We start from the raw sequence: 20479 nt of genomic DNA, 5'->3' as shown, positions 1-20479 counted from the left end.
TTCAGTTCAGTCTCTCAGTCATGTCCGACACTTTGAAACCCCATGAACCGCAGCATGGCAGGCCTCCCTGTCCATCACCAACTCCCAGAATCCACCAAAACCCATGTCCATTTAGTTGGTGATGCCATCCAACCATCTCAATCTCTGTCATCCCCTTCTCCTCCTGCCCTCAATCTTTCCCAGCATCAGGGTCTTTTCCAATGAGTCAGTTCTTCACGTCAGGTGGCCAAAGTATTAGAGTTTCAGCTTTAACATCAGTTCATTGTTCATCCAATGAACACCCAGGACTGATTTCATTTAAGATGGACAGGTTGGATCTCCTTGCAGTCCAAGGGACTCTCAAGAGTCTTCTCCAACACCACAGTTCAAAAGCATCAATTCACTGGTGCTCAGCTTTCTTTATAGTCCAACTCTCACATCTATACATGACCACTGGAAAAACCATAGCCTTTACTAGATGGACCTTTGTTGACAAGGTAATGTCTCTGCTTTTTAATATGCTCTCTAGGTTGATCATAACTTTTCTTCCAAGGAGTAAGTGTCTTTTAATTTCATGGCTGCAGTCACCATCTGCAGTGATTTTAGAGCCCCCCAAAATAAGGTATCTCACTGTTTCCACTGTTTCCCATCTATTTGCCACACATGCTATTGATGTCATTGAGTTCCTCGACTTACAAACTCTCTGTCTTTAGACTCAAAGTCGAAGGATATTTGAGACTGTCTTGACATGACTGTGCTTTTCTTAGTCATCATGTTTCAGACTAAATGATTGATGGTTCTGAAGTATTATCCACTTCCACTCAAATTCCCCGTCCAATTCCTTACCTCTGTGGTACCACTTGATTGTTTTTGCTAGGCCCATCACTTTTTGCCATTATTTTGCTCATTCACTGTCCTTCTTTCTCATTGTTTTTTGATATTTTTTTTATTGTTTATCTAATTTATTCAGTAGGCTATATGATATATAAAGGATATGATTACATCCATCCTGTCTCCTCTTATGTATGGTATTTGGGGGTTCAAATAATATGTGGAATAACCACACACTGGGAAATCTAGAACTTTTTTGCATAATTCTACTCTCCAAATTAGAAAAGTAAGCAGGCCTAATTGAAAGGGTTAAGGTTAGACAAGGTTAAAAGTTTCAGGAATATAAAGTTTTCCTTCTGTTTGTCAATATAAAGTTGTTTATTTAAGCAACTTTCAGTAAGAATATAAATGTATGCATATACAGAGAATGGTATATGATATCCTATATAAAAAAATAGGGATTTCAGTTTTCCTTATTATAAAGCATCTGTAATGTAACACTAATCTGAAATAACAATTGAAATGACACAAGCATTTAGACTTGACCTGGTAGTTATAGCTATTCAAGAGTCTTTGTTGTTCAGGAATTTAAATATTTTGTCTTCTACAGTTAAAAACTATTTTTTTGAATAGAAGACCTATTGGACCAACTGAACTAGAAAAGTTAGTACATGATCTTGGTACATTCAATATAACATTTATTTGTTGTTTGTTATTTTAGTTTTTTCTCTACTTTTCAGATGCTGCTTTTTACTGTGAGAATGTTAAATCCTATAACAACAATGCTTTATTTATTTGGCATTTCCACAGTGCCTTGTGTAATGCTTTTCTGATAAGAATTGCTGACTAAATGGCATCTATATAAACTTGAGACTATAGAGGGCTCTTTACACTGCCACCGTATAAATCACTATTTTAGCTCTCTTTAAATCCTAATCAATTTATTGAGGCTCATATTTATAGTTAGTTACCATAATAAGTGCAAAATAAAGTCATACTGAAAGAATGATATAACCTAATTTGAGCTCATTTGGATTCCCTATCCAGAGAAACTGAAATAATAAATGTGTTATCTTAAGTTGCTACATTTGAGAGTAATTTGTTATGCAGCAATATATACCTAATACAGGCATACATCAAAGTACATACATCTGCTTATTCAAAAATGTACTGCTTGCACAAGTTCCTATGATAGACTACTGAAAAAATAGGCAAAGGGTAATAAAATGTAAGATGTAGTAGTAACCCTGCTGACATCCCGTACTCTAATAGGTAGGTAATACATGTGAATAGATACGTGGTAATAAGGTAGAAAGTGATATACCGTAAAATATTTTAAAATTCAGGGCTAAGAGAGCATAAAGGAGAGGACTTAGATGTTGAACTGTATACCTTCTCCCCTCAAAAGATACGTGGTCACCCCCAATACCTCAGAATGTGATCTTATTTAGACATAGGGTTTTTTTTGTTTGTTTGTTTGTTTTTTTTTGCAGATGAAACTAGTTCAATTCAGATGTGATCCACTGGAGTAAAGTAGGCCCCTAATTCAGTATGACCAGTGTCCTTATAAAGAAGACAGCCATGTGATAGCAGATTTACAGAGAGAGAATGCCCTGTGATGACAAAGATAAATATTGGACTTACACTACTGCAAGCAAAGGGATGTCAAAGATCGATGGAAAGCCAGCAGAAGCTAGGAAGAGGCAAGCAAGGAGGTCCCTACAGGTGTCTAGTGTCATGGCTCTGCTGACATCTTGACTTCAAACTTCCAGTTTTCAAAACTATGATTTTAAGCCACCCAATTTGTGATAATTTGTTTCAACAGTTAAGGAAACTATTACATAAGGCTTTGGATTCAGACCACTTGGGTTTTCATCCAGGCTTTGCAGACTAATGCTGGGCTCTTGGGCAAGTTGCTGAACATCTAGTTTGTGATGCGTTTCTTATGGCAGCCTGAGAAAAATAACAGAGAGGGAGGGCTTTCCTAGCATCTCACTAGGATTTCAGGAGCACAGGAGAACAGGAGCATCTGTTCTCACATGTATGTCTTCCTTATAAGGACACTGGTCATACTGAATTAGGGGCTCACTTGACTCCAGTTAGAGAAGGAAATGGCACCCCACTCCAGTACTCTTGCCTGGAGAATCCCATGGAGGGAGGAGCCTGGTAGGCTACAGTCCATGGGGTTGCAAAGAGTCGGACAGGACTGAGCAACTTCACTTTCACTTTGACTCCAGTGGACTTTGCTAAGCTTCATGTGTCCTTCATCATCCAGAGGCACCTCTGGCCCAAGCACTCAGATTTTAGAGCCGGTGCAGGAATCCTAGTTTCTCACATGACACATTGTATGTTTGGAATATTTTGAGGCATGAGACTAAACTTTGTGCTTTGGTTTTCAAATCTCTAGGATGGATCTTTAGGCTAGATTTTATAATTCACAGTTTTATCACAGGGTTAATTGAGACAGTGCAGACAGAGTTTTAAAAAGTAGTGCTGTGTGCATTTTAAGTGCTCATCAAGGCTCAAATACCATATTTTCTTTGGAACCAGACTGCTTCATCAAACATGGATTTGACTTTAGCTGACAAAGCAAAAGGACTTCCTTCCATTGGTGTTTAAGTATGCATGGCCTAGTTGGTCTCTGAGACTAGGCCATTTCAGAGTTTCTTCTTTCACACACATGGGAGATGATGGTTGTATGAGTTAAATTCCTACGGAATGATGGTTTCTTTCCTAGAAGTCTCTTCTGCAGCAGAAGTTAAATCTTCCAAATGTCTAATACACAATGAAGAAGGCAGCTACACAGTAAAGTATTATCTTTTCTTAGCACCAGTCTGCTCCTATAACATTTCACAATGAGTCTCAGTTAAACCTGCCTCTGAAGGATGGAAATGGCTCAAAATAATACTAATACTCTTCGGACACCTAATGTGACATGCCACCAACTGTGTAACTCGGCCAAATAGAAGAGAGTCAGAAAGAGAGGGCAGATAAAAATACTGTACTCCCTAGGCACAATGAGTTATAGCTTCAAAAGAAGGAGAGGAGTTGAGTACTGTTAGAAAACAACAGTGGCTGTCAGACCCACCTTGCCTGAGGGCCTCTGAAAGCAGGAGGTTTTTTATTTATCTCAAACAAGGACTAAGTGAACCTGTAAGAGAGAACCCTAAATTACACTAGTTTGGGCAAATAGTTGCTGCCTGTGAAAAATGATTTCTTATGTGAATGCCATGTGGAAAGGATTATAGCCAAAAGAACTGACTTGTAGTCCATAGCTGGGCTTCTCCAGTTACTGATCACTGCAGGAAATATATCCTGAGGCAAACATGGTCTAAGATCTTTGCCCATGACCTGGATAAAGAGCTTAGGCTATACCCATTACATTTACAGATGAAATAAGTATTAATAGTATAGCTTTCTTTATAAGATCAGTTTTAGTAAGAGTACAATTTTATAGCAATATTTTTTTTTTCAACAATGCAAGGGGGAAAGAGCAAAGCAATACCCTAAAGGAGAGCTTAAAAGAAGCAAAATGGAATAAGAGAAAGCTGATTATGTACACACAACTAGCTGAACATCTCAGTGAATAAAAGGGGATAAATCTACATTGATATGGTGATGTTCTATTTAATGGTGTAATAAAATTCTAGTAAGGAAGACATTCAAAAGTATTAATATTTTGTTTCAACTCTTGTTTTGATATTTCCTGAAAACTATTTCATTATTGTTTCTATGGATATTGTCCTCAGTGATTTGAATTTTTGCCAGTCTACCATTATCAGTCCCTTTATTTTTCTACATACAGAAATTTATAGAAAAATGGAAAGAATATGAGCTGTATACTTAGTAACTATAGAGCAGAATTTAGCATTATTTTAAGTTTTAAGTACATTTCTTATTGTTATCAGCTGAACTACAAGGGAAGTCCAAGAATACTAGAGTGGGGAGCCTATTCCTTCTCTAGCAGAACTTCCTGACCCAGGAACTGAACCAGGGTCTCCTGCATTTCAGGCAGATTCTTTATCAACTGAACTATCAGGGAAGCCCTCTATTGTCATATAACATGCATAAAGAAATATGTACCTTTGAATAAATTTTCACAAAGTGAATATCCTCTAGTATCCAGATTGAGCACTAGAACATTGTCACTCATGAAGTGTCCTTATCTTGCTCCCAGACACTTCTTTTCTCTAGATAGGCACTATCCACACTGCTAACACTGTTTATAACTTTCTCCTCTCTTTCTATTTTGTGTAAATGGAATCATACTGTGAGCATCTTTTGGTGACTATCTTCTTTAGTTCAATAGTATGTTTGTTTAATTAATCTATACTATTGAGAATGGCAAGAGTTGTTTATTCTCATTGATGTATAGTGCTCTATTATTTGAGTATACCACTGTTGAGGTATGTTACTGAGGAACATTTGGATTATTTCCATTTGGGATACTATACCTGGTATTGTTTTTAACAATTTGCGTATGACTTTTGGTAGAAGTATTTAATAGACACTTCTGTGTGGCACTCTGTGCGGTGGGGGAGGGACTGGCAGAACAGGTCTGCAGATAGATATTATCAGGAACTGATTTTATGAGCCCGATTCTTTACCTTCTCATGTCTAGAAAAGCACTAAAATCCTTCATGGTGATGAATATTGCTCATTACTGTTGCTCCACACAGAAAAATTGACAAGACTAGCAGAAACCTTCTGGAAAAATACATACTTGCTTACATATTTACCCCTTCACCAAAATCACATATAAACTGACCTTCCTCCCACTTCTTTGGAGCAGTTTCTCAGAGCTATCTGAAGTGCTGTCTCCTGCACTGAAATACTCATTTTTCACTAGTTAAAACTTAACTCACAAATTTCATGCTGCGCACATTTTTAAAAGTTGACACTGGCAAAGACTCAGCTGATGAAAGCTATGGACTCTATTTACTATAGCTCTCCCAACTTCCTTTTCGTCTCTATAAAAGTGTTCTTCCCTTGCCATGAAAAACTTGCATGTGGCTTGCCATGGTTGCAGACACTGAAATACAGTTTCCTGCTGATCCCAAATAAAAGCATCTTTGCTGGAAAAATACCTGGCAGTCTGTTTCAGATGGACAATGTATCGTTTGCTCTCAGAGCATGAAGAGAGACAGTACTAGTTACTTGGATCTATGCTAACTGAAATTTTGTTTTACTTGGCTGAAAATAGCACTATTTTTTATGTTAGAAATCTGGAAACAAATTTTAATTTTCTAATTAAACTTTAAAGTTTGAGATATAGACACATATGTATTTGTAAGAATAATACGGAGAGATCCCATGTATCACATATTCAGTTATCCCAACTATAGCCAATTGGAAAACTAGTGCAGTGTCACAACCTGGATGTTGACATCCTTGCATTCAAAGTGCAGAACATTACCATCAGCCTCAAAGGTCCTGTGTCTAATAGTCATACTCACGTCTCTCTCTGTCTCCCCTTCTCTCTTACCCCAATCAATTCCTCATGAGCTCTCCATTTCTATAGTTTTCCTACTGTAAGAATGTGATATAAATTTAATTATCTAATATGTAGTATGGAGCCTTTTGGGATTGCCTGTTTTTACTTGGCAATTTTTGCTAATTCCCTGGAGATTCATTCAAGTTTTTGGGAGTACAAATAGTATTTTCTTTTTTATTGTTGACTAGTAGTTCCTGTTGTGGATGTACTGCAGAGCGTTTAACCATTTACTATTGAAGTATACTCAAGCTATTTCCAATCTTGGTTATTATGAATGTAGGTGTATGAACATTTATGTGCAAGTTTATGTATAGATATAACATGATTATAATTTATCCAAGGTAAAAGTTTAAGAGTGTAATATCTGGGGAGTAGTGTTGATGCATATTTTATAAGAAAATACATCTTTTCATAGCGGTTGTATCATTTTACATTCCTGCCAGCAATATATGTGTGACAAAGTTGTGTATGTTGATGTTGTATCCTGAAGCATTGCTAACTTACATTTTTGTTCTAGGACTTCTGTATTTTGTACATTCTTTGGGATGTTAGATGAAAACAATTAAGTGCTGTGCTGTGTGCTAAATCGCTTCAGTTGTGTCCCACTCTTTGCAACGCTATAGACTGTAGCCCTCAAGGCTTCTCTGTCCATGGGATTCTCCATGCAAGAATACTGGAGGGGGTTGCCACTTCCTACTCCAGGGGATCTTCCCAACCCATGATTGAGCCCACATCTCTTATGTTTTCTGCATTAGCAGGCAAATTCTTTACCACTAGCACCACTTAGAAAGCCCACAGACAGTCATGCCATTCAAAGTAGGAACAGTTTCATTTCTGTCTTTTCAGAGTGCTTGCCCTTTTATTTATTTATTTTGCCTTATTTCTCTTACATCAGTAGTGTCTGGAATTTCTGGTACTCTGTTAAACAAGACAGAAATATTTTCCATGTCACTAATCTTATGAGGCAGAGACATTACTTTGCCGACTAAGGTCCATGTTGTCAAGGCTATGGTTTTTCCAGTGGTCATGTATGGATGTGAGAGTTGGACTGTGAAGAAAGCTGAGCATCGAAGAATTGATGCTTTTGAACTGTGCTGTTGGAGAAGACTCTTGAGAGCCCCTTGGACTGCAAGGAGATCCAACCAGTCCATTCTGAAGGAGATCAGCCCTGGGATTTCTTTGGAAGGAATGATGCTAAAGCTGAAACTCCACTACTTTGGCCACCTCATGAGAAGAGTTGACTCATTGGAAAAGACTCTGATGCTGGAAGGGATTGGGGGCAGGAGGAGAAGGGGACGACATAGGATGAGATGGCTGGATGACATCACTGACTCGATGGATGTGAGTCTGAGTGAACTCCGGGAGTTGGTGATGGACAGGGAGCATGGGGTCACAGAGTCGGACACGACTGAGTGACTGAACTGAACTGAGTCTTATGAGGAACATAATCATTCCTTGATCATTAAATATTATGTTAGCAATAAGTTTTGTGTAGTTTTCTATTTTTCAAATCAAGTTTAGAAAATTGTCTTCCATTCCTCGTTTGCTGAGGTTTTATGTTAGGTTTTGTTGAATATCTTTTCTGCATTATGGTCATATAGTTTTGCTTTATCAGCCTGTTAATATGGGGATTACATTGATTGATTTTTAAATATTGAAGCAGACTTGCATACCTAAAAGATAAACCCCATTTAGTCTTTTTATACATTGCTGGATTCTCTTTAATAATATTTCTGGAGGAGTGGTATATGTAAGTTCATGATAGATACTATTCTGTAGTTTTCTTTATTTGCACTTCTTCCTGGTTTTGGTAGTAGAGTAATGCAAACCTCATAAAATGAGTTGTGTTTGCTCTTCTTTTGTTTTCTGAATGACATTTTGTAAAGTTGGTATTAATCGTTCTTTGAATAGTTAGTGGAATTTTGTAGTAAAACCATCTGAACCTGGAAATTTTTCCCTAAGAGCTTTTAAATTGCAAATTAAGTTTTTTTGATGGTTGTAGAAACAGTCCTGGTTTTCTGTTTCATCTTTGTTAAGTTATGGATGTTGTAGTCTTTGAGGAACTGATTGATTTCTTCTAAGTTGTTAACTTTATGAGTGTATAGTTGTTTACAATATTCTGTATGTACTTGAAATGGCTACAAGATCTTCAGTGGTATCCCCTGTTTCATTGCAAATAATGATGATTTTTGTCTTCTTTTATATAACTTTTTCAATTTTGCTAGAGATTTATCAATTTTATTAATTTTTTAAAGGCCATTTTTTCCCACTGATTTTATGTACTGCTTTTTAATATACTATTGTATTGATTTCTGCTTTTTAATATTTCCTTCCTGTTTTCTTGACTTGAATTAGTTTAACTCTTATTTTTCTATTTTCTTGAGGTAAAGATTTAGTTGTTTTTTTTTTCCTTTGAGAACTTTCCTATTTTCTAGTATTAATAACTAATGGTATAAGTTTGCCCCTCAGCCCCCACTTTAGTTGTGTTTCTCATATATTTTGATATACCTTAATTTTCGTTCATAGAGAAGGCAATGGCACGCCACTCCAGTACTCTTGCCTGGAAAATCCCATGGATGGAGGAGCCTGGTAGGCTGCAGTCCATGGGGTCACGAACAGTGGGACACGACTGAGCGACTTCACTTTCACTGTTCACTTTCATGCATTGGAGAAGGAAATGGCAACCCACTCCAGTGTTCTTGCCTGGAGAATCCCAGGGACGGGGGAGCCTGGTGGGCTGCCATCTATGGTGTTGCACAGAGTTGGACACGACTGAAGTGACGTAGCAGCAGCAGCAGCAGCAGCAGCAGCAATTTTCTTTCAAGTCAGTGTAGTTTATTATTTCCATTTGATCCTGCATTTTGTACTTAAAGATTACTTAGAAAAGTATTTTCTAATTCCCTGTGTTTGGAGAGTTTCATTTTGTCTTCTTGTTAAGGATTTCTAATTTGCTTCCATTATGGTTAGAGAACATAGTCCTGTATGATTTCAGTTTTCTTTCTTTTATTCTTTAAGTTTGTTAGATTGTTTTGTGGCAGTTGTGTTTTACTTTATAGGCTATATATTTTTCTTCTGTTTTTCTCTGTTATGACATCTATAATGGATTTAACATTTTAAAGGAATATGGGAAAGTCAGTTCAGTTCAGTTCAGTGGCTCAGTCATGTCGACTCTGCCACCCTATGAACTGTAGCATGCCAGGATTCCCTGTCTATCACCAACTCTCAGAGCTTGCTCAAACTTCCGTCCATCGAGTTGGTGATACCATCCAACCGTCTCATTGTCTGTCATCCCCTTCTCTTCCTGCCTCCATGCTTTCCCAGCATCAGAATCTTTTCCAATGAGTCATTTCTTCCTATCAGATGGCCAAAGTATTAGAGTTTCAGCTTCAGCACCAGTCCTTCCAGTGGATATTCAGAATTTATTTCCTTTAGGACTGGTTGGATCTCTTTGCAGTCCAAGGGGCTCTCAAGTGTCTTCTCCAACATTATAGTTCAAAAGCATCAATTCTTCAATGCTCAGCTTTCTTTATCCAAGTCTCACATACATACATGCCTACTGGAAAAACCATACCTTTGACTATATGGACCTTTGTCAGCAAAGTAATGTCTCTGCTTTTTAATATACTGTTTAGTTTTGTCATAACTTTTCTTCCAAGGAGTAAGCATCTTTTAATTTCATGGCTGCAGTCACCATCTGCAGTGATCTTGGTGCTCAAGAAAATAAAGCCTGTCACCATTTCCATCATTTTCCCATCTATTTGCCATGAAGTGATGGGACCAATGCCATGATCTTCGTGTTTTGAATGTTGAGTTTTAAACCAGCTATTTCACTCTCCTCTTTCACTTTCATCAAGAGAGTCTTTAGTTCCTCTTCACTTTATGCCAATAAAGGTGGTGTCATCTGCATATCTGAGGTTATTGATATTTTCTCCTGCCAATCTTGATTCCAGCTTGTGCTTCATCCAGCCCAGTATTTCACATGATGTACTCTGCATTTAAGTTAAATAAGCATGGTGGCAATATACAGCCTTGACATAGTCTTTTCCCTATCTTGAAGCAGTCTGTTTTTCCATGTCCAGTTCTAACTGTTGTCTCTTGACCTGCATACAGATTTCTCAGGAGGCACATAAGGTGGTCTGGTATCCCCATGTCTTTAAGAATATTCCACAGATTGTTGTGGATACATACCATCAAAGGCTTTAGTGTAGTCAATGAAGCAGAAGTAGATATTCTTCTGGAATTCTCTTGCTTTTTTCTGTGATCCAGCAGATGTTGGCAATTTGATCTCTGGTTCATCTGCCTTTTCTAAATAAAACTTGAACATCTGGAAGTCCTCAGTTCACATACTGTTGAAGCCTATCTTGGAGAATTTTCAGCATTACTTTGCTAGCGTGTGAGATGAGTGCAGTTGTGTGGTAGTTTGAACATTCTTTGGCGTTGCCTTCATTTGTGATTAGAATGGAAAAATACAAGAAATCTAAGGGAAAAATTTAATGATAGATAAAAAAGAAGACTCACATTTAAGGAATGATTTCTTTTACAAAAAGTTAATCATTATTTTTTTTTAACTGTTAGAAAACAGCCTGTTTTGTCAATGAAATGTAGCCTCCTATCTTCTGAATTTTTTATTGTGGCAAAATATACATAGTATAAAAGGTATCATTTTGAATTGTTTTCTCTTGAACAATTCAGCGGCATGAAGGACATTCACATTGTTGTGGAACTGAGGCAGGAAACAGATGAGCCCTTTCAGGGTAAAACAATTGAAGATTCATTCCCTATTGACTGAAACTCCAAACAGAGAATAGCAGGACAATTAAGTGAGGAGACTTGGCCCTGCCCATACCACATATTTCCAGTTCCAGAGGTCAGGAGACCTTCCCTAGCATACATGTGCAGAAAAGCTCCTTGCAGCCTAATGTTGGGAGCAATGTCTAGAGATGCTCTACCCAGAAGATCCATCTTGGCTAAGAATGCGTGGGCACAGATGGAAGGATCCTGAGATATACCAAATATGGGCTGTAAGTGAGGCAAATCAAAATGATTGGCCAAAGGAAATCCAAAAGAAATTCCCATAAAAGTGTTTCAAACTGCCATGAAGATGCGACTCAGCAATTAATGTACTCTCCCCCTGACTCTGCCTGTGTGTTTATCCACATGCATTGTACTCTTTTCCTTTTAATAAACACTTCACTTGATGCACTACTTTCTGTTTTTCTGGAAATTCTTTTCTGCAAAGCAGAAGGGCCAGGGCCCCGTCACTGATCATTGGTATATTGCCTGGGATCTGGTGCTTTCAACCACTTCTGAACCCAGCCTCAATTATGTTGATTTTAGTTGCTCATTTACCTTGTTAATATTGCAAATGGAATTAATATTATCATTTACTTAATTACTGCACCTTACTCTTAATTTTTATTATTACCGTCTTTCAAATTATGATTAGTGCTAGAAGCAAGTATTTGAAATTTTCTGAAACAGACATAGAACCATGATTTTTACTTTATAACAATTTTTTTTAATGACTTATTTTTGTTTATCCGGAGCACTTAAACCTTTCATATCAGTTCAGTTGCTCACTTGTGTCTGACTCTTTGAGACTCCATGGACTGCAGCATGCCAGTCTTCCCTGTCTATCACCAATCCTGGGGCTTGCTCAAACTCATGTCCATTGAGTCGGTGATGCCATCCAACTGTCTCATCCTCTGTTGTCCACTTCTCTTGCCTTTAATTTTTCCTAGCATCAAAGTCTTTTCCAAGGAGTTAGTTCTTCACATCACGTGGCCAAAGTATTAGAGTTTCAGCTTCAGCATCAGTCCTTCCAGTGAATAATCAGGACTGATTTCCTTTAGAATTGACTGGTTTGATCTCCTTGCTGTCCAAGGGACTCTCAAGAGCCTTCTCCAACACTTCAGCTCGAAAGCATCAGTTCTTCGGTGCTCAACTTTCTTTATAGTTCAACTATCACATCCATACATTTCCAGTAATTACATTTCATGGCTGCAGTCAAAATTTGCAGTGATTTTGGAGCCCCCCAAAATAAAGTCTGTCACTGTTTCCCCATCTGTTTGCCATGAAGTAGATGCTGGGAGGGATTGGGGGCAGGAGAAGGGGACCACAGAGGATGAGATATCTGGATTGCATCACCAACTTGATGGACGTGAGTTTGAGTGAACTCCAGGAGTTGGTGATGGACAGGGAGGCCTGGCGTGCTGCAATTCATGGGGTCACAAAGAGTTGGACACGACTGAACGACTGAACTGAACTGAACTGAATGGGACCAGATGGCATTATCTTTTTTTTTTTTTGAATATTGAGTTTTAAGCTAGCTTTATCACTCTCCCCTTTTACTTTCATCAAGAGGATCTTTAGTTCTTCTTTGCTTTCTGCCATAAGGGAAGTGAAGTGAAGTCGCTCCGTCATGTCCGACTCTTTGGGAACCCATGGGCTGTAGCCTACCAAGCTCCCCTGTCGATGGGATTTTCCAGCCAATAGTCTTGAAGTGGATTGCCATTTCCTTCTCTAGGGGATCTTACCAGCCCAGGGATCGAACCCAGATCTCCCTCATTGTAGACAGATGCTTTACCGTCTGAGCCACCAGGGAAGTCTGCCATAAGGGAGGTGTCATCTACGTATCTGAGGTTATTGATTTCTCCCGGTGATCTTGATTCCAGCTTGTGCTTCATCCAGCCCTGCATTTTGCATGATGTACTCTGAATATAAGTTAAATAATCAGGGTGAAAATACACAGCCTTGACATACTCCTTTCCAGGCTTGGAACTAGTCTGTTGTTCCATGTCCAGTTCTAACTGTTGTTTCATGACCTACATACAGATTCCTCAGGAGACAGTTCAAGTGGTCTGGTATTCCAATCTCTTGAAGAATTTCCCAGAATTTGTTGTGATCTACACAGTCAAAGGCTTTGTTGTAATCAACAAAGCAGAAGTCTGTGTTTTTCTGGAATTCTTTTGCTTTTTTGATGATCCAATGAATGTTGGCAATTTCATCTCTGGTCCTCTGCCTTTTCTAAATCCAGCTTTATCTTCTTGAAGTTCACATTTCCCATACTGTTGAAGCCTAGCTTGGAGAATTTTCAGCATTACTTTGCTAGTGTGTAAGATCAGTATAATTGTATGGTAGTTTGAGCATTCTTTGGCTTTGCCTTTCTTTGGGATTGGAATGAAAACTGACTTTTTCCAGTCCTGTGGCCACTGCTGAGTTTTTGAGATTTGCTGGCATATTGAGTGCAGAACTTTCACAGCATCATCTTCCAGGATTTGAAATAGCTAAGCTGGAATTCCATCACCTCCACTAGCTTTGTTTGTAGTGATGCTTCCTAAGGCCCACTTGACTTGGCATTCCAGGATGTCTGGCTCTTGGTGAGTAATCACACCATCGTGATTATCTGGGTCATTAAGGTCTTTTTTGTATGGTTCTTCTGTGTATTCTTGCCACCTGTTAATGTCTTCTGCTTCTGTTAGGTCCATACCATTTCTGTCCTTTATTGTGCCCATCTTTGTATGAAAAGTTCCCTTGGTATCTCTTTTCCTCAAGGGATCTCAAGTCTTTCCCATTCTATTGTTTTCCTCTGTATCTTTGCACTGATTGCTGAGGAAGGCTTTCTTATCTCTCCTTGCTAGTCTTTGGAACTCTGCATTCAAATGGGTATATCTTTCCTTTTCTCCTTTGCCTTTAGTTTCTCTTCTTTTCACATCTATTTGTAAGGCCTCCTCAGACAACCATTTTGCATTTTTGCCTTTTGTTTTCTTAGGGATGTTCTTGATCACTGCCTCCTGTACAATGCCATGAACCTCTGTTCATAGTTCTTCAGGCAGTCCATCCGATCTAATCACTCGAATCTTAAAACTTTACCTAGATGTGAAAACAGAAAGAACATTTGAGGCAGTTATATGAATAATTTTTACCATACACACATACACCACAAAATTAGGGATGGAATTAATATATTTACTTCATGGGTTGTTAGCAGTTAAAGAAGGGGATAAGTGTTTTGAACGCTTCTAACTTTACGGTTTATATCTATTTGAAAATCTTTACAACAATCCTGTAAACTCAGTATTATCTATATATATCTTGTGGGTGCAGAACTCAAGGATCAAAGAAATAAAGTAAATTGCCAATGCCCTTTAATTATGAGAGGAACAGCTAGTATTTAAATTCATGTTTATCTGATTATGTGATCTGTTCTCTGGTTAAAAAAAAAAAAAGAGCAAAATAACAAGTAAAATTATGTGGAAAAAGGAGAGCTTGTTCAATTGTATAATTCACTGTGTATATAAAAAATTAGTTTATTTTTTATTTCAGAACACATAGTTTTATGTGTAGCAATGTGCTTTATTAGCAATTTATTGTAGAATATTATTTTGTGCTTTGTTGTTTTTTTTTGTTGTTGTTACATAAGTGCATTCATGAGTTGTAAATGGATGAAAAGACAATTTCTTGCATAGTCTCACTGTTACTGTAAGTTGTCGGGTGTTTTTTTTTTTTTTTTTTGAGATACGGACTCTTTAATTCCAGAGTTAAAGAAGAGACTTTATGTTGATCTAACCAACAGCGTGTGATACACCCACTCTGGAAAAAATCTCTATGTAGTCTTTATTTTAAAATTTTTTCAGGTGCTTAGAGAGATAAGGTAAGAGTAGAAGAAAAATGGAAAATTAGTTGAAGACTGGAGGTCTTGACCCCAGGAACTGGTGAATCTCCAGAGATTAGAAGAAGGTCAGTAGAAACATGCTTGAGTGGTAGAAGCATGAACTATGCTTGAAGGCAGTACCTCGGGGAGATGGAAAAATCTCTTAAGTGATTATCTCTGGTATAGCCTTTGACTCTAGAAAAACTTCTAAGTCCTTATTACTGAGTTTGACTCCCAAATTTCAGTGAATCATGTGGAATGAATCTTGTAGGAAGATCCATTCTTTGAATAACCCAAACCCTGGGCTCTTTCCCTGGTTTCTTCACCATGTTAGTTCCAAGATTCTGGTACAACTGAAGGTAGGGAGAAAAAGCATTTGGCATAGCTCAGATAAATTTCTTGCCAACTTTAGTAAGTGAAGTTCTTTAATAGAATTTAATTTGTTGTTTTAAAAGTACTTAAATATCACATTTATCACATTATTTACACACTCTTATAAGAGGCTTAGGAACAAAACAGCACAACATTTATTGAATAATTTCCTATAAAAGCATGTAGGGTAGTGACATGAAAAGAGCAACTACAATGATATAAATTGAAATTTAGTTATTATTCAAAATGAAAACTAGTCAAACAATTTCAATTACTTCACAAACAAATTAGCTGCTTCCATTGGAGTCTGATAAGGCAAAAAGCTTGGTACAAATACTAGAAGGGTAACAGCCCCATGAACCAGAGAAATGTGCTGCAGATTTTCCATAGTCTACTCAGTATCATTATATGAAAGATAAGAAGCAGTACTATGGTAAATGTGAGTCTCATTTGCTAAAACCCTTTTTTACATGGTAGTGTTGCCAATTTCCTGTAAGATCATTTTCTAACATAAATTTATATTCCTTTAAGGTAAATGTGCCCTTTCCCATTTCACAGAGGGAGACACTATTAAAGAAATTCCCATGTTTTCATTACTCTTATTAATTACAGTGTCTACTGTTATTCATCTAAATGTTCCATCCTACTTTAAACATGACTCTGAATACTTATTGTGTATGTCCTATTACATTCTTCAATTTTAGTCTGCCAATGCAGTGTTTGACTTCTTTTTCTAGATTTTCATTCATTAGTGAATGAATAGCTCTAGTTTTGTCTGTCTCCCTTGGCATTTATTTTTAGCATTTACTGTAGTAGATTCAACCTGGTTAGCAACAAGTATAGTTTTGTATAGAGTTAGTCCAGACAGTAACTGCTTGCATATATATGGCGTAGTTTTTCATGGGATACTAAAAACAGTCCCATCAGACTTTATTTCCATGTTGGCATGTAGTTGAGGTAAGGTAATTATCTATTTATGGGTTTGTTTTCTTCCGTATGTTAATTGATTCTGAGTATTTCAGTTGTGTTTTATGCTTTTGCCTGGTTTTACATTTCTTATTATTTAACTCAATAGCTTTGTAAAGAAAATACAAGTAATACAAATACTTGTAAAGGAAAGTATTCTCCCATCTTCTGAATGAGAATGTAAATACAAATTTGAATAAGGAAAACTATGTTTTGATGTTTTTTTTCCTTGAGTGCTACTGTGCACTGCCTATGTGTGTTAATAGCTAAATGCATGGCAGGATTTATATGATGAAATGAAAGATGTGGTACATTCAGTCAAAATGATGGAGGTTAAGATTGTAATTGTGATGAACAAGGAGTTTCATGGAAATCTATATCTTTTAACATAAAAAGTGTCCTCTTTCTGTAAATAGACAAGAAGAGAAATATTCATCAGTTACATTTATCAGTTCTATCCACCCACTGCCTTTGTAACACAACTGAGTTCTCTGGTGGATAAAGAAGGAAAAAGCCAGAAAAAGGAATAACATTAGAAGTGAACATGTAGCATATGTTCTTCTCAGGGTGTCAGAAGTAAAAGGTCTTTTTTAAATTGCATGAATTTAAGGGCATAAATAACCAGGTCTATGAAATATCATGGACTAATGCTGAGCATGTGAAATAAGGGCATTGAGTAAGTGTTGGCATGAATAGTAAGAAAGCTCTGCAATTAATATAATTGCTCTGATATAACAGAATGAAGATCAACACGGAAAGGGAGCAGCACAAGAAACTGAAGAAATCAATGAACCAGATAGGAAATAAATGGGAATAGCATCTGTGTCTGGGCTATACTGAGGTGGAATGGTAGGTAGCCTTAGTACCTGAACTCTGCTTTTCCCCATTTTTAGAGATGAAACATACTATGAATAGATATAATGCATTACATCTTCTAGGAATTTCTTTATACCTTTATTCCAGACTCCTACCTTCTTTGAGTGCATTGATATATATCTTAAAGTTCACCTTAGACAGAATATATTCATATAATAATTACCACATCCTTCTAAATGAGAGAGCATAAGGGGTACCAGGCATAAATTAAATTAAACTTTTCCTGCTAGTCTGTTCCCCACTACTGAAAAATGTAATGCCTGTATGCTTTTTCATGTTCTTCTTAACTAGGGAAAAAAAAAAAAAAGCTTGGAGAGATTTATTGCCCATTTATCTCTGGATAGATTCCAAGGATCATTTTTGTTCCTATCTTAGAGAAAGGAGCATAACTGTAATTTTCTTAATTATGTGAGGTGCCACAAGTAAAAAGGTAGCAGCACTAGCTCAGTTCCCTGTGGGAACATCAGCATCTGTGAGAATTTGCACAATTCTTGAATTAGTAAGCTTCTCAACAGGGGGGAGCTATGCCTGCTATTCTATTTTGGATCTGAGAAAATGTTTCAGATTTACCAGTGGCATTCTGAAAATGCCTTACCAATCACCTAAGCATTGTTGTATAATTTTAAAATGTGTTGAAAGAATGTCAGTGAGATAGATTTTAGAAAGGAAATTTGACAATGGAATTCAAATAAGAAGAATTTCAAACTTCCTTTTGTGTTCACTGTGCCACAGTTTTTATAAATGTTCTTAAAAGGAGATATGTAGTTAACTCTCTATACGGCATTTGAAAATATGTAGGTTGCAGGTATTCCTAATAACTTTTTAATAATAAAAAGAGAGAGATTTTATGTTCTTTTCTCCTAAAATGATTAGTCTGTTATGGAACAAGAGTTTTAAACTGCAGGGTGAGGGCATAGAAATTTGGATAAGCCTAGGTCCCGTTCAAAAGAAAAAAAAAAAGAAACAGACATAAAGATGCAGTTAAGACAATATTAAGACAATGAACCCCTCTCTCTGTTCATTGTCAAACTGCAGCAAATGCAAAATTCTGCTTTAAACTTTTAAGTAATACTCAGAGAAGAGAAGTGAGTGTATATGTGTATGCGTATGTGTGTGTATACACACACACACACACGCATATATTTTTCTAAAACTTGTACTTGTGTGTTTTTTGGTTTACTCCATGTTGTTTTCTTGGGTAGAAGAAAGTGGGGCATGTTTACAAGTTTGGGAAGGTGGGACTAGGGATGATTGAAAATTGTGTAAAGTTAGGTGAAAACTGATGAGACGTATTCTGAGGAGGTAGAGAGGAAACGTACATCAGTTAATATTGTTTTTTGATGCAAAAATAGAAAACATATCTATCATGGGTTAAACATATAGGGATATATTTTTCTTATGTAGCAAGAATTCTTCAAAGTCCTTCCCACATGACAAGAGGATGGCTGCTAAATCTTTAGCCATCATGTTAACATTGATGGCGGGAAGGAGACAGCTGCATTTGAACTGCCACCCTCTTGTTCAGCAGATATAATAACTTTCTGAGGCTTCTCCAGCTTTAAATTAAGTGATATTAATCAGAAGTGGTCATGTGGACACCATTTATGAGGATTTAAAAGAGTGGGAAATGACATAGGTAAGATTGGTTTTGTACAATCATGATTATTGTCCTGGACTTGCCACAAAATTGTTACGTTAACTAGAAAGAAGGAGGAAAGAATAAGGAATAGAAAAATAACTGAATCTTGAATTTGATGAAGTGAATTGAGCAAATGTGGAAATGGTAGACTAGAACAACTGGTAGAAACATTTTCCACTGTGATAGGAAATAAACAGAAATATTAAGTGCCAAGTGGTTTATTTATTGGTGAAGGGAAAAGGTTTAAGATAATCCATGTCTTTTTAGCTTTTTCCACAAAACCTTTCATTTGCATCATACTTAAACTCTTCCTCTGTCCTATAAGTTTATTTTGTGCATTTTTGCAGTAGAAGATAAAAATTTGAGTACTGAAGACAAGTGGATTGAGTTAAAATATGGTTTTGCCACTTAATATGATCTTTGGCAAGGTGATTATCTTCTTTAAGCCTCAGTAGTCACATATATACATTGGAGTTATTCTTGAGTTCATTCATTAAGAGTTGTTTTGACAGTTAAATGAGGTAATACTGAAAAGTATTAACACATAGAAAGCAAAGAACAAATAATGGTCATTGTCATTACTAATGGTAATGAAAAAATAATTCATACACTTCATTATAAACAACACAGCAGTATGTACAGTAAAAGTAATACCTTTTCTATTGCCCCACCATTCCATTCAATAGCAGAAACCACTATTAAATATTAATATTAACTGCTATTTACATATTGATTGACAATTAATTGTCTAATACAGTTTTGTATCACCATGGGTTATTTTATTGGTATTTCCAGTAAACACAGTAAGCAATTACTAAATATTTGTTGTTGAATGAATTTAACTGTTTACATGCTTTTATTTTATTACCATATAATTAGAATCTGGAAGTTGGGATTTATGTCTCATCTCTTTCTATCTCTCTACAGCAACAACAATGGTACCTGAACATAGTAGAAGCTCAATAAATATCTGTTAACTACATACATTTTTGATTAATTAATTGGTTAACTGTGGAGCAATATTTAAATTAATGGGTGCTCAAAACCCAATTAGAAAAGCAAGGAGAGATAAGAAAGCCTTCCTCAGCGATCAGTGCAAAGAAATAGAGGAAAACAACAGAATGGGAAAAACTAGAGATCTCTTCAAGAAAATTAGAGATACCAAGGGAACGTTTCATGCAAAAGGACAGAAATGGTATGGACCTAACAGAAGCAGAAGATATTAAGAAGAGATGGCAAGGATACACAAAAGAACGGTACAAAAAAGATCTTCATGACCAAGATAATCACGATGATGTGATCACTCACCTAGAGCAAGACATCCTGGAATGTGAAGTCAAGTGAGCCATAGAAAGCATCAGTACGAACAAAGCTAGTGGAGGTGATGGAATTCCAGTTGAGCTATTTCAAATCCTAAAAGATGATGCTGTGAAAGTGCTGCACTCAATATGCCAGCAAATTTGGAAAACTCAGCAGTGGCCAAAGGACTGGAAAAGGTTAGTTTTCATTCCAACCCCAAAGAAAGACAATGCCAAAGAATGCTCAAAGTACAGTTGCACTCATCGCACATGCTAGTAAAGTCATGCTCAAAATTCTCCAAGCCAGGCTTCATCAATACATGAACCGTGAACTTCCAGATGGTCAAGCTGATTTTAGAAAAGGCAGAGGA

The sequence above is a fragment of the Oryx dammah genome, unplaced genomic scaffold (assembly GCF_014754425.2).
Source record: "Oryx dammah isolate SB20612 unplaced genomic scaffold, SCBI_Odam_1.1 HiC_scaffold_3, whole genome shotgun sequence".
Classification (NCBI taxonomy): domain Eukaryota; kingdom Metazoa; phylum Chordata; class Mammalia; order Artiodactyla; family Bovidae; genus Oryx; species Oryx dammah.
The sequence above is the reverse complement of the archived record's forward strand: the minus strand, read 5'-3'. Positions refer to the sequence as shown.